This window comes from Myiozetetes cayanensis, unplaced genomic scaffold, assembly GCF_022539395.1.
Source record: "Myiozetetes cayanensis isolate MyiCay16 unplaced genomic scaffold, myiCay2020 scf10, whole genome shotgun sequence".
Classification (NCBI taxonomy): domain Eukaryota; kingdom Metazoa; phylum Chordata; class Aves; order Passeriformes; family Tyrannidae; genus Myiozetetes; species Myiozetetes cayanensis.
Window position 1 is genome coordinate 12,804,597 of NW_026086605.1, and position 15,020 is coordinate 12,819,616.

General features: G+C 44.5%; 1 protein-coding gene across 1 annotated transcript in view; it reads left to right on the plus strand.

The window, feature by feature from the left end:
• The first annotated feature begins 250 nt into the window (after positions 1–250).
• Positions 251–15,020, plus strand: part of NT5C2 (5'-nucleotidase, cytosolic II) — a 60,023-nt gene continuing 45,253 nt past the window's right edge. The window contains exon 1 of the mRNA XM_050335196.1: positions 251–325. The gene's annotated coding sequence lies outside the window, so the exon portion shown is untranslated. The remainder of the gene's footprint in view (positions 326–15,020) is intronic.

Below are 15,020 nucleotides of genomic sequence, written 5' to 3' on the forward strand. Positions count from 1 at the left end.
GTAGCGATTGCATTAATGCGATCCCCTCTCACTCCTCACTTCTCCAGACTGCACAGGCCCAGCTCCCGCAGTCCCTTCTCGCGAGGGAGGTGCCCGAGACCCCCCGGCACCCCCTCCGGCCGCCCTCCGCTGGGTGCCCGCCGCGCACTTTGCCGACGCTCCCTGGGCCGGGAGGGACTCTGCGGCTCCGCGCGGGGCCCGCACGCTCTCGCCGCTCCCTGGGGCGGGGCGGGGCGGGGCGGGGCCGGGCGGCGCGTGCGCGGTGCGTGCGGCGCGGGCGCTGCGGCAGTCGGTGCGGGGCAGTTCCACCCGGGCGCGGCGCGAGGTGAGAGCGGCCGCGGGGGCGCGCGCGGGGCTGCGCGGGGGCGCGGGGGCGAGGGCGCGCGCGGCGGGCACCGTCAGGGCCGGGGGCGGTGCGGGCGATGGGTGGGGAGCGCCCCCTCCCCTCGGGTGCGCGCCCCGTCCGGGGGGATGGGGGGGATGTGTGTGCGTGTGTGTGCGGGTGTCTGTGTGTGTGTGTGTGTGTGTGTGTGTGTGTGTGTGCGTGAGCGCCCGGGGCGGGGGCGGCGCAGGGAGAGACCCCCGGGGGCAGCGCCCGCCGGCCCCGCCGCTCCCGCTGTCCTGTCCCGGGGAGCCCCCGCTGCTCCGTGTCGTGCCGGGCAGGGCAGGGCGGCTCCCGCGGTGCCTCAGCCCCGGCCCGGGACACGGCGGAGGTTCCGTGCCCGCTCCGCCGCCCCGAGCCGCCGGCACTGGGTGTAGGGAGGGCCGGGAGGGCGCCCCGTGCCTGCGTTCCTGCCTTCCTTCCGCCCCACGTGGAGCGGAGGGTCCCGGCGGCGCCTTCCCGCTCGCAGCTGCCCCGGCGCGGCCGCCGCCCGGCCGGGACAGGCGGGAGAAGCGGTCTGTCCTCCCCCGGCACCGGGGCAAGAGCCCGGTCCCGGGCAGCCTTGGGTCGGGGCGAGGGTTCATTGTCACAGCCCTGTTCCATTGGAGTTGCGCTTGGCAATCCGGCTGTGTCGGGCTGGAGCTGATAAATCCAAAGCCAGGAGCAAAGGACCAAATAAATAAATAAATAAATAAATAAAAAAACCAGTGCAAAACTGCTTTGCTCGCATTTTGCTTACATTTTTTTTCCCCCCTTAAATTCCTCCTTTCGTGCCAAAAATAATGTTGCAAAATGTATGATACAAACAAACCTACACTGGTTTTCAGATAGACCGGATGACTTAATACGACAGTGCTGCTTCTTGTGGCACAGGCAGTTTTGAAAATTCCTGGAACCGCTGAGATTATGAAACCCTCAAGTTTATTCCCTTGCTAGTGGTTCTAAAGGCTGCCAAGCTGGATCTTTTTTGACATGGTCTTGAGAACATTCCTCCCAAGACATAATCACTCATGTTTTAAAATATTTTTTTTTAGCTTTGGAAGATTTATTGTTTGAACCTCAAAGATTGCAAAAGGCTCTCTAAGTAGTCACTTAGAAATGCCTCCCTCTTACTTATCCAAGCGATGCACTGTGTCATTTTTGACTAACATCCTCACCGACTGAAATATGTTGTATTGATCCATATAACTGTTTGTCAGTAGTGATTAAACTGAAAATAGGAAGATTTTCAGGTCCTTTCAGGTGCTACATGGTCTCGCTGAAAATCAGAAACAAAATTCAAGATTCAGTTTGGATCTTGGGTTCAAGTACTGAATTAGTAGTTCCAGGAGTGAGCAAAAAGCCCGGTGTTTGACTTGCAAACTGATCAGCTTAGCTCAGGAAGTCTGTCACTGTCCCTGTCAGCCTGTGTCAACCTAAACATATTTTAGAGTGGAACTGCTGTTTAAAATAATCTATTGCCATTAATCCAGAGTCCAAAAGATTGTTCAGGAACCTGCTGGTTTGATTAGCAGCAGTTGGGGTTTGTTCAAGCATAGACGTAGTTTCATTATATAGCACAATGCAACCTTTACTCTGTACAGCGTCATTCAAACAAATTGTATGGCCAAATGCACCACCGAATTGCATTTAGAATGATCCATTGAATTAAGTACAATTGCTGAGAGAAATGGGCAGAAAAACTGTAAGAATGGGAGAGATGTTTTCAGCTGAGGTTTGAAATTAACAGCTTGTTAGTATATTTGCACTGGTAGCATTAGCGTTATACACCCATTCTAGTATATATGTTAGTGAAAATCAGATGCAAGCTGACATTTTCCCAGGCAAATTTCCAGTTTGTAGGCAATTTTTAATCATAGTAATGATGATAATGATGATGATAATAATATCTCCCCTGTATTGTTGCTCCTTGTCATGTTTGATTCCTAATATAACTTGAATTGAAAGCTAATAAACCCTTCCTAAGATCACTAGAAATATTTATCCTAGACTTTTTTTTAGCTTTCAGGGGAATCGGATTTTTTTTGAAAAACCAGAAAGCTTAGTGTGGTGTTTACTGGTAGACACTGTGATATTGTATTCTTTGGGGAAACATTGAAAGGAGTGTTTTATTTCCTTCAAAAATATACAAGTATATTATTTTTTGCACTGAAAGTAGAAGGGAAGCAAACAATTAAAATACAGTGTTTAACTGATGTTTATTGAAGAAGCAGTTAGGTTTATTTAAGAACATCGTAACTGTTATTTGCAGTTCAACGTAATAAAATAATGCTTGTTGAAAACTGATAGATAGGTTGGTAGCTTGCAGCGTGAGCTGTTATCTGGGGATGGCGTGGGCCGGCTGCAGAGTAGGTTTGCAGGACAAGCTGAGATGATCTGCAACTTTTGAATCCCGCAGGAATTGTAGGTACCAACATGCAAGGAGATGCAGGAAAAAAGGTTGACCACAGCTCTTCCCTGAAAATCTTGAGTAAGGGACAGAAGTGGGGTCCTGCAGTTGCACTCAGTGAATCCATTCTTTTGTGGGAATTTGAAGTTGGGGAGCACTGTGGGGTCTGAGTGGTTCAGCACCATGCAGTTGCCATTGCTTGGGCACTGGTGACAGTCCTACACAAAGCAGCATTACCACGTGGAAGCTGCTTGGCCTGGAGAAGGTGGATTAATGGTCTCCAGCCAGGCTGCAGTGGAAAGTTGTCATAGGAACTGGCTTGCTGTTCGACAGGCCTGTGCCTTGTCTTCACTCCTTTAAAAGAACACCTCAGTAACTAATCACCTCAGGATAAGAAATACTCACGTGCCATGCAGCATAAACCCGTGAAGAGAGCAGGGCTCTGCCCAAGGGAAACTGAGGACAGCACTGCACTCAGCAGGGCACAGCCTGGATGATGTACCTTGGGATGAGCTCTGTGCCAGGTCCTTGCCTCGGGGTGGTCCACGAACACTGGGTGTCCTGATATAAAACAGCTGTGGCTTTTTTAGCAGTGAGAATAATAGGGTAGAAAACTGAACATACTGTGCCCGGGAGTGGAAGCCTTGCCTCACTCTTCGGGACATGTATCCAAGTCAGCGCCTGGGAATTCCTTACTTATTGTCTGTGCTGCATTTATTTTAAAATTTTATTTATAGTGTCAGCAGCACAAATACAATTTCAGATGTTATTTGAAATGACCACAATCCAAGTCTTCAAAAATTGGCTTTTCTGTGCTAAAGTGTATCCTATTCCTTATGAGTATCTTCAAAGTGCACATTGATATAAATATTTCCTATTTTAAAGTGTCTGGTTTTTGCTACTAAAGAAATTATTATGTGTGATGACGTGTAGCAATGAGCTGTGTTTTGCTTTCTAGTCATTATGACTCCTTAACTGGAATGATTCCTAAAACCGTGGACTCTGCACTCTACGTAGAGAGCATGTATAACATGACTTTGCTTTCTTAACACAACCATGGAGTGGCTTTGTAATGATAAGACAGAGAGAATCCAGCACATACAATAAATAGAACTTAATGTACCTTAATGTGTAATTAAAGTAAATAGACCTTAAGCAACATCTGGACAAAAATGCGTAGGAATTGAAGGTGGCCACTGTAAGCAGTTGATGATCTAAACCCACCTACATAAATGTAGTTACTAAGTCTCACACACGTGGTTGCAGGGCTTAAAGGGTGCTGGAGAGACCTGCCTGTATGAAGCCATACTAGGAGAAATACATTTTTTTATGGCAGCATGAGACTGAGGAGGGAGCCTGAGTAATTCAGCCTAAAAAACCCATAGCAGTCTATGTTGAATATTTACTACTACCTGAATGTGTAACACTGTGTGCACCATACTGTAAGGTCAAAAGCGTGCTCACTCTTACTTCCTGCACAGTTGGGTCCCCAAACAGTGAGCAGTGAGTGGCTGTGTGCCAGCCCTCTTAGTCCTGTCACTTTTCCAAGTCTGGTACAAATGGTAGAGGCTAAACTTGTGGCTTGCTGGTGACCTTAACTTATCATCCTCTGGGCATGAATACCTGCTGTGGGATTTACCAGCACAGCCGGCCCTTTTTTGGTGGTTTCATTAATGTTCTGACTAAACTGGGGAGGTTGGAAACCCCACTGTTATCATCTGCATGCTGCCTTCTCTTAACACCTAAGGTAGAAACTGAGTAGGTTCTTACCCTGTGCATTGTACCAGCTAAAACTGGTTTAAATTCTGCAAAGGTGTGAGCCCATCAAATGTGGAGAGCAGGAGTCACAGTAATGGGATACCTATAGAAATGATGCTGGGACATGAGCAGCCTGTTGGTTTCTCTTTTGAAACCGAAGGACACGTGGGCAGATCTTCTGTAGGTGGATGGAAGAAGAAAGGGAGGCCCGAGGAGATGTGATTCTTTTGAGATTTGAAGGTGACTCCAAAGTGAAGTAAGTTAGTAGAGACAGATGTGTGGGAACAATATGGTCTAGTACTGCTCGTGTTGTACCCAGCCTGTAAATAAGATGGTTGTGGTTGCTATAACTACCATTCCGGCTCTTTTCACCACGAGTGATTTATTTAGAAACAAAAGCTCCTTGAAGTCATTATGTGGTCCAAACTTAGCTTAATTTAGTTATAGAGTATTTACAGCTCCCAGCTGCATTTCAGATATTTTCAAAGACTTGCTGTTTTGCATATGTGCTTACTACAATATTATCATTTAACCTTGCTTGGCACAATTGGTTCAGAGGAAGGGGTAAAACAGAGATTTCCTGTACCTGTTTCTGCAGGAGGCTCTGAAGTAGAGTGGTTTTCCACTTTTTATTTAAGAGCAGGCCTTTGGATTAGTTGGCTTTGACCCAGGCCTTGCAGTTCTCCCTATTAACATTGGCCTAATAGATAAAACACTTAAGATACATTCTTGCTAGATTTTCAGGAAGCAAATTCTCGCTGAACCCTCCAGGAAGGTACATTTCCCCAAAGTGTACATTTCCAGGTGGGGTGGTCCAGCTTTGGCAGTTATGGTGGCCAGATCTGGATTGTAGGACCTTTTGGGTGGGTTGTCCCTCTCTTGTGTGAGCTGCTGCCTTTCCCCTGGCAGCTGCTGCTGCCTGCACTGCTGTGGTAGGAACAGCTGCATCCCAGCTGTGTCTGTGACTTCAGGAGGAAGCATTTAGCTGTTCATGCAGTGTTTGCTGCTGAAATCAGTATTCCTTATCTCCTTTGGAACTTGGACTGTGCTCCTCTTGGCATTTGTGTCAACTGTGGTACATCTAGCCTTGGTGTACAGCAAGAGAAATCTTCTAGTTGACTTTTAAAGTAACCTGGAAAGGAAGGTAAATTCAAAAGATGGATGACCAAGGGTTTAGCAGAAAGCATCCAGAGTTCTCTGGACTGGCTGAATTCAGCTAGTGTTTGGGTTGATTCATCTGGTGGTGACTTGCGTATAGGCATGCACAACAATTAATTAGGAACATGAGGTCAAAGAAGAGCATGGAAATGTTCTGCTCTCAGAAATCCAGAGAGGTGCTGAGCGAGATTTATGCCAGTGCTTTGTAATCGTAACACAGCAATTAACAATAATAACGTCTAAGAATAAGTACTAGTGAAGGGCAGGCAGCTCAGGTAATTTTGGAAGTCAATAAATAGAACAGTTGCAATTAAAAATAAATAATCTTTTTATGTTGATTTGTTTGCTTTCTCCATCTCTGAGATACTTCTTTTTCCCCCCCAGAGGAAGAGCTGAACATATTGGCGAAGGTATTTCAAATGTTTCTCTCTAATCTTTTTAAGTCACCTTTTCAGATATTACAAAGCGATTCCATATCAAGACTATGCAAAGATTTTTTGGCCTTTGAAGTCACAGGAAAGGGCTGCAAACTTTGGTCCCAAGTGTCCTGCATAAATCATGTCTTTTCTGACAGCATATGCAGTATTCACTGAGAGCTTTTAAGAACAAATGTTCGTAATAGCTGCATAGTTATTTCTTTTTCATTGCTTGTTCAGTTCCACTTTTATAATGTTATTCTCAGTGTGTTCTTTGAGGTTGGGTTGAGTTCATTCCCTAAAAAAAATTTCTGGTCAGTTGAACATAAATTACAGGTGCTCTGAGCATCAGTTAGCTTGGGACTGACCCTGGAAACTGCTCTTCCAGTTCAGTTCCTGTAACTTTCCCATCATTCAATACAAGTGGCTGAGTGGAGCTGGGAAGAGGAATTTCACATAGGGGCAAGCCAGACTGGTAAATCATCTGTTAGTTCTGCTGTCTGGAAACTGAGGCAGGAGTCAGATTTCATTTTCCGCTTCATGTCTCAAGCATCAGTTGGTGCACCAGTGATGCTTTTTAAGGGCAGGTCAGCAAGACGGTGCCTGTTTTGAGTCTTTCAGTGTTTTGGGATGCTGCATTTTCCCATTGCTTTCCTTTGTTAAAAAAAAAAAAAAAACAAAAGGTAGCCTAAAGGAAAGTACAAACACATGAACCAGGTCCCTCTCAAAGAAGTGGTCAGCAGATCTTTTCCACAGCAAGACTGCAGCTGACAGGGCTGGATAGAGCTCTGCTAGGGAAAAAGGATAAAAATGGGCACTTGTTGCCTAAAGCTGTAAGTGATTCAGGTAAGTAGACACAAACCCCATCTTTTCCATTCTAAAATGCTTACTCTACCTGAAAGTGTCCCTCCTAAGCAGTGACTAGCATACCAGATGATCTTCTGCTAAGTCCTTTTAAGTTAATTATGTGAATTTAGCCTCTAGAAGGCATTAGCTTGCCTGTACCCTTAACCACTTGGTGACTGCAGACATCCTGAGCAGAGTGTGTCTTGCACATGGTCTGGTGTTCATTAGTATCTTCCTTATAGTGGTGTTGAAACAGAATGATTTTATAGAGAGTAAGTATGTTAAAAATGTCATGGCTGGAATTATCAGCAGATGTGTGTGATATTTTATGAGCCAATTTTATACAAATTGGAAAGAGTTTTACTTACTGTGATCTGAGATGAAGTATCAATCTATAGCCTTCAATTGTTTGGGGACTTTTTCATTTACCATCAAAGGAAATAATGATTTAGCCTTTCTAAAAGTTATTAAAAAACACATCTGCAATCTAATGTTGCCTTTTTTTTTTCATGTGATAATAGATTAGGTAGGTTCTTAACCTGTTGTTTTACATGTATTTTGAGTTCTCTTTCAGTATTGCACTGGCAGTTTTATGAGCCAGTGCCAAAGAAACTCTGTTTGCTAAACTTGAGCAGTCAGGAGGGAACAGATGATGAAAAGCTAACAGTGTTTTACTCATCTACCACTCACTTTTCTTCACAGACATGTAGTGAGTAGATATTAACAAAGACAGCAATAAAACGTACTTTGAGTCCTCATAAATCGATGTGTGGTGCTGGGGTCAAGAACGAATATTGGAAAGGTTAGAACATGTAGAGAACTGTCTTACTGTGTTGTGATACTCAGAGCAAGGCTGGGATTTTTTTCAATTGCTGATTTGAAAGCAATTAGAAGGAGGCATTTCTGTGGCTGCACAGGAGGCTTTGTGTTGGCTGGGCATATGGTCAGGGTTTTTTTTAAGAGGCTACAGTAGGTCAGGTAACATGCTGAAAAAGAAGTCCTTGGTGAGTCAGGGCCACTATACTAGTCTGCTAGGGACAGGTGTTTTTAAAGGCATCTCAGAACCCAGGGGATTCAAGCTATTTGCTTATCCACAGCAGGAAAACAAGATTGTTGAATGCACCTTCAAGTCTACATGGACGAGATTTTTGAGGTTCCCTGAAGAGAGAAGTCCCAGACAGACGGAAGGTTCAGTGTTGGGAACTCTCAACTCTGGCTTTGGAATAACAGGGATGTGCTGATGATGCCTTCTTAGTTGTATATTAATGTTCTCTCACCCTTCAGGCTGACAGTTTTCTTCCAGGTTGCAGCTGATGGAGTAGGTCTGTCACTTCATGGTGTTCCTTCTGAGAACTGCCTATGCTGAGACAAGTGCAGAGACAGCACTATGTGAGTCCTCCTCTGCTCCTGCCAGGGAACAGTCTCCTGTGTCAGCAGGAATGATTTAACATTAAAAACCAGGGAACTGAAGGGCCCATGGAAAGATGAGTTTGTTTTGCCCAAATGAACTTAGTGCTTTGTGTTTTGCTTGGACAGGATAGTAAGAAGTTTCCGAAGAAAAGAGATTGATACAGTTGGAAAACGGTTTAATGTAGGCCTTTGGAATCACTTGATAAAGCTGAGACAGTTAGGTTATCAAAGAGAAGCCAGAAATGTAGTAAGAGCTCAAAGCCATCATAGATGTTCAGTTATTTTACTGATTAATGTAGTCACGTAGTTGCCTAACGAAAGCTGTGCAAATTAGCAGTCTTTTGGAAGACCATGGGAATACTGCAGAGAAAGTATTCATAAAAATTAATTTACTGTAGAGTTTCCTATGGTGGTGCCTCGGTACTACACATCCGTCAAGATTAAATGAGATTTGGGGACTGATAACATCTAGGTGGAAACACTATTGTGCCCTTAGGACAGATTTGTAATTTCATTTGTAATCAGGCAGACTATAATTACTATATTTGCGTCTGATTAAAAAAACAGGTCAGAAAAGTAATGAATTGTGCTCTTTATGTGGAGGGGAACTTCACACTGGAAAAACACTTCAAAACACCTACAGTCTTCACATTCCCTGATTTTCCATCTTTATCCTTGCTCTGTTAGTAGGTCTGTGTGTCTTGCTTCTCACTGGCAAGGAGCCGCTGTGTGGAACTGCTTGCTGAGAACAGAGTGCAGGAAAGGTTTTGAGTACATGCCTTTCTGATCTCCGTGATAAGTACCTGTCAGCTGCTGATCTGGGGAGAAAGAGGATTTTTTCTGTTGCTCAGGTGAGGGATACCTGTGGTTGCTGAACTAGGAGGAGCATAGAGCCTTGAGAAGTTGTGCTTCTGGCCTTTGTGAGCGTTGCAGGAGAGTGTTGAGGCCAGGGTCGATTTCGAGTACCTGAGCGTGGATGCAGAAGGCTCTTGCTGTTCTTACCTGAAAGGCTTCTTGGAAGAGAAATGGATAACCATTATTAAGGACAAAAGTGGGAAGCCCATAAAATCTGTATTAGGCTAGTATTTGTTTGGAAGCCTATATGTTAGGATAGCAGACAATCAAGATCCTCTTTAGTAAATGATTTCTGTATTTGCTTTCACAGTGCCTTTTATAGCTGAGGACTATCATTATTTTGTCTTGTTTGTGTTTTGTGAACAAACAGCAAGTTCAAAATTGGCTGAGTTTTGCATATGAAGTCCATGGCCTTGCTGGATATTATACTGTGTCTGGCTTAGTTCCACAGTCCTCAGCTTATCCTTTTCTTTTTTTTTTTTATGATAAGTTTATTTGTCAATGATTGGTCTCTTATTGGTGGGTAAGGTCTCATATAGAAGACAAACTAATTTAGTATATGAGCATTTTGTAAGCTTTTTCCTTAAAGAAGCTGTGAGGAGAAGGGAATGGTGCTGGAGAAGAAAACTCTTGTCAGGAAAAGAAAAAGTTGTCCCTGGTTTTGATAGAGCAGTTCTCAGAATTACTGGATTTTGTTCAGCTGTTGATCTCAGTGTTTATTTTCAATCCCTTTATTTATGAAGGAGGAGCCAGAGTTCCCCAGTTCTTTACTCAGCAGTGTGTCCCTTGGCGAGTGTTGTGTCCAGAGCCCTGGGATGCAGGCTGAGTAGCCAGTTGGCTATCCTCACTGGGGCTGAGCAGGGACTGCTTTCTGCCAGGGCTGGAGTGAGACGTGAGTTCATGTTTCCAGCCTGCAGAGATGGTTCAGATTCTGACACTGCTGTCACATCTGTTTGTGTAGCCCATAAATATGTAGAGAGGGCCCATCCAGCATGGAAGAGGGTTCAAGTGTCTCTAAAAAAAAATCCTTATTCTTGTTTTTACTTTCAAATATTAGGGGAAAAAAAAAAAAGCCAGAATGAGGCTTCAGTATCTTTCCTTTTCCTGTAAAATATTAATGAAGCAGGGATGTGATCTTCAGAGTCAAGAGGTTTTTTTACCAGTAAGCACAGTCAGTGAGGAAGGACAATGAAAATGTCCTCCCTCACCTTCAGCGTTCAGAAGATAAAGCGAACTTTTGTCTGTTTGGTTATCCAAGCTGGCACCTTGCATGCTTTCAGGGTGACTGTGCTGCTGGTTGGAGTTGCGCATCTCAAATACTTTGTCGGTTGCTACCGCGCTTCTGGAAAGGCCCTCTCAGTCCGTGTTTGCCTCCTGGAAGCACAGTGGAATCCAATGAAAAGCGTCATTGTTTTGAAACACCCCGATCTGCTGCCAAAAGAGCTACTGTTGTGTAATCCTTAATAGCAGGTTAGAGTGGCAGTTGCTCCTTGGTATGTGGAAGGATGGCTTCCCAGTCCTCTCTCTGGGGACTGCATGTCTCATCTTGTTCTCTCTCTTTGGTAACTGTAACTCACATGATATTACTGAGTTGGTAACAGATCTTGCACAGGTTTGAACACCAAGAGGTGATAAGCTGAAGGGAAAGGAAGAGAAACTGGCAGTTTCCTTTGAGAAGGGGGCTGATGAGTACCGGGGTTATGTTTGTCTGTTCTTGATGGCACATTGTTTGATGTAAAAGAGCAGAGTTGGAATAAAAATAATTTATCTTGACTTTTCTTTCTGATTTGCAGAACTCAGTGTGTTCACTTCTGCGCTGACATTTCTGCCTTTTGTTCTCTTTACATTACCTGCAGCTCGGCTGGTGCACTGTCACGCTTTGGCTTTGTAGCAAGGATAGGAGTATTTGTAGGCATCATTCAAACACTGAGTTCCTGTTGTGGTGGGCATTGGCATCAAAGCTTACCATCCAGTTTTCAACTAAAGTAAATACATGGGAACTCTGACAATTTTTTTTTTTTAATAAATATCTTATAAATAATTTCTTTAGGGTGGACTGTATTGCAGTAGAGGGATCAAATTCATCTCTGCTTTCTAATATTCCAAGGCCCTGGGCAACTAGAGCAATTGCTTACGGGAAAAGCAGTGTGACTAAAATATTTGAATTATGTTACGTGTTTCTTGCTGGAATTTAACAGCTGGAAACAAAAAGCAATGAGAACATCCTCTTAGCCAGGTCCATGCTTGTCATTGGCAGGCACTCAGTTGGACAGCAGTTTGGGAACCTCCGTGGCAGAGATTGCCGCAGGCTGACGAAGACCTCTGCCCAAGGAAGAGAGTTTCCCAGGGCCATCAGTGTGCACAGCTTATGTTGGTGTTGGCTAAGAAGAGCTTTTGTTTATCCTTCCACCTTCTCTCTAGGTGAAGCCACACTCTAGAGGTTTCTTTCTGGTGTTGCTTGTGCCTCAGCCTTGTACTCTGTGATACGTTGATGTATAAGGTGAGGAAGAGTTGCCTGAGGCACAATACTCAGTTTGACTGACCTGCTGTATAGCTCAGACTGTTTGACTCTTCTGCATTAAATCTTGACTCTCTGAAAAAGGCTAATTTAAACACTCACCCACACTTCATTTAGAGCCCTCTGATCACGGAAAATGTATTTCAGAAATGTGTTGTTTCATAGCTAACTGTCCTCTCTGTTAATATTTTTGTATTGGTTGATTTATTTAATTCCCAGTCACGGGCTCTTGTTCTGTCATTGCTAGACTGAGAGCCCTCCACAGTCAGGCTGCTTGCCTGTGTGTAATTGCTTCTAGACTATTTTCAAGTCACCTGCAGAGCTGCTCTCTCTAAATTGGCAGTATTCCACTCCAGCCTGACTCTCTCTCTCACAGCTTTATTCCTTTCTCAATATAATCATCATTGTTCTGAATGGGGACAGCTGGCTGAAGACAGTTTTCCAGCAGTGTTTGTAGCAGTGACAGATAGGGACATGGAGTCCTGCTTCGTAGTCTTGTACATCCAAGGATCATATTTGACCTGCAGTTGCAGCATTTCTTCGAGAACTCATGTTTACTAATTCTTCTCTGTGGCATAGCTCTTGCACTGCTGGATCAAGCTTCACATTCCTTAAGTATGATCCTCCTCCTTATTTTCTAGTGCTGGGATGATACAGGGCACACTAGAGTTAGAGAAGTGGAGAAATAGTTTTCCAAATTCCATTCTAACCATCTATAAAATTGATGATAATTAAATAGTGCTGAAAATATTTTAAACAACTAGTGCTTCTTGGAATTCCTGAATGAATAGAACTCCTTGGGTAGAAATGGATGGCCACCCAAAAAAACTCCAAATGTATATTTGTGGGTTTTAGTGTGTCTAATGTGCTTGGGTCCTGGAGTACTGCTGGAGCTCTAGGGACTGCACAGCCACTCTGTGGGTATGGTTGTCAGTAGAAGTAGTCTGATTTAAAAAATCCATGTAGAATAAGCAACGTATTTGATATGCAGCCATTACTGTAACATCTGGCTTTATGACAGAGATAAAATTCAGCCTGAAATTAAATCAAATCCTATAATAAATGATGTGAGTAGCATTCTCCTTTCTTACACATTACCCGTTCAGAAATAGCCCATGAGTTACCGTTGTCTATCAGTCAGACCATAGTTAAAAATGAATGTATAACTGGGAATGCTTTACCGATTTCACTAAAAGCACGCTCCTGGAAAAAGCAGCTGTGACGATGTAAGCACTGTGGTGGTGTCCAAGAGTAACTGCTACCCCCTTTCTGCGGGAGGACTCCAAGCCAGTGTTGGAGATTGCAAGCTTGGAGCTGGGAAGGTTAGTACAATCCATGGAGCAAAGAGATCAATCTAATGTAATCCAGTGGATCTTCATATACTGCAGGTGGGATCTACTCTAAGCCCAAAATACATGTCTGTGGTTGACCTTAACAGGTTCTTAACAGCTGATCTCTACCTCATTAATGCCCTGTAATTGGTATACAGAATTATCCTGCTTAAAGCCAATCTCAAGTATTAATTATCATGAGCTGAGAGTATGCTTTGAAGTGTCTCTTGGAAGCAATTTAATATTCTAATAGACAGAATGTGTTTTGTCCTTCCTGCCATCATGGGGCTGAAACCTTGCTGTCAGGGACGTGATTACCCAGAAGTGAAAGATCTTCAAGTGAAGAACTTAACTTGAAGCACAAGGAGGGACAAAAAAAAGGTCATATTTCTGGTTTAGGCTGTTTACAAGCTTCATTGCTTATGTCTCAAGTCATGGACGTAGTAATTTTCCAAAAGCATCACTAATTGAAAACACCTTTTGGAAACAGTTTACCTTTGGCTATTAAGCAGAAGTGTTGGCAGTAAAAGACAAGAGGGGTGTCAGTTGTCATCCCAGGGCTGTGGGGGAGAGGGAAGGAGCTCTGTGAACTAACAGAGCTGGTGTGTAAGGCTGCAATTCAGGATAAAATTGGAGCGTCATTTGGCATCCATGCGATCCCTGCAGCTTGGAGCCAGTCAGGAGCCTGCTGCTTTGTGGCTTTTGTCACGTATAAGTGCAGGCTGACCTCTCTGTGTCTGCCAGTTGATGCTAAGTATTGAAATTTGAATTCATGTAAAAGTATACTGTGCTAGGAGCATACTGTGTCTATCTGTGATTCATCCCGACAGCACTAGGAACTCAGACTGATTTTTAGCACAGAGACTGAGGAATTAGGGCTTCTGCATTTGATTCCCACTTGCTCTGTGTTATTACCTTCTCTGTGCCTCGCTATCCTTAGCTGACAAAATGGGGACAGCACTTTTGCTGCCCCTACATGTATTACGTGAGCGAGTGTTTGTGAAGTGTGTTGGGATCACAGGCATAAGAACGGCACTTCTGGTGAGGGCAGGAGCCTGCCCAGCCCCTGCTCACACGGTGGCAGTGAGAGATGCTGCTGAGGTGGATGACTCAGTCCTGGCCACTTTCTGCTGTCCATCCCAGGATGTCAGGTGCTCCACAGGATGAGAAGGTGTGATGCTAACCTGAGTGGATTTCACCGCCTCCAATTCTAGCTGTCCCATATGTCTAACCTAAATGAGGTGCAAGCTCCTTCTGCCCTCAGTGGAGGGAGTGGGCTGCTCCTGGTGAGTGAGTCACTCGCTTTTCTTAACCGTGCTTACATGGACAGTCCTCTCAGCTGCAGAAAAGATCACTTTCCCCCTCCCCTGCCCTGTTTGTGAGGCCATGGCATGACCTGGACCAGGAATTTGAGATGAGTCTTGAACAAGCCGACCCTAATCCTGCTCCCTTTGCATTTGCCCATCCTCAGGATTTTAGGATGGTTTGCTCCTCCCTTGCTGAGAGCCCACAAAGCCCTTTGAGATGGAGCAGTGTTGCAGCAGGGAGCCAGGAAGAACTGCTCTAGGCTTGGCAAGGGCACCACGAGACTTTGTACACCCACAGCCTCCGACTAGACACAAAGCTTTTAAGTAGCTAATGTGAGATGTGATGATTTTCTCTCTTCACCTTCCACCGTGCACGTACATGTGCGGGTTGTGCTGCCAAGGTATTAATGATTCTTGAAGCAGAACGTGTGAGAAGAGGCAGATGTGGTGCACGGTGAATCAGTGTGAGTACGCTACAGCCTTGGGATTGGTTAGTGATGCCTTTGTTTTCTGCTATGTAAAATCTCAGAGATTACCCTGGAAAAAGTGGGATTGTCACCACTGTTTTGTTCATCTCTACATTTTAGTGTGGATGCCTCTGATTTGGCATTGCATCATCAAAGTGTCAAGATGAACTCAGAAAAAAAATA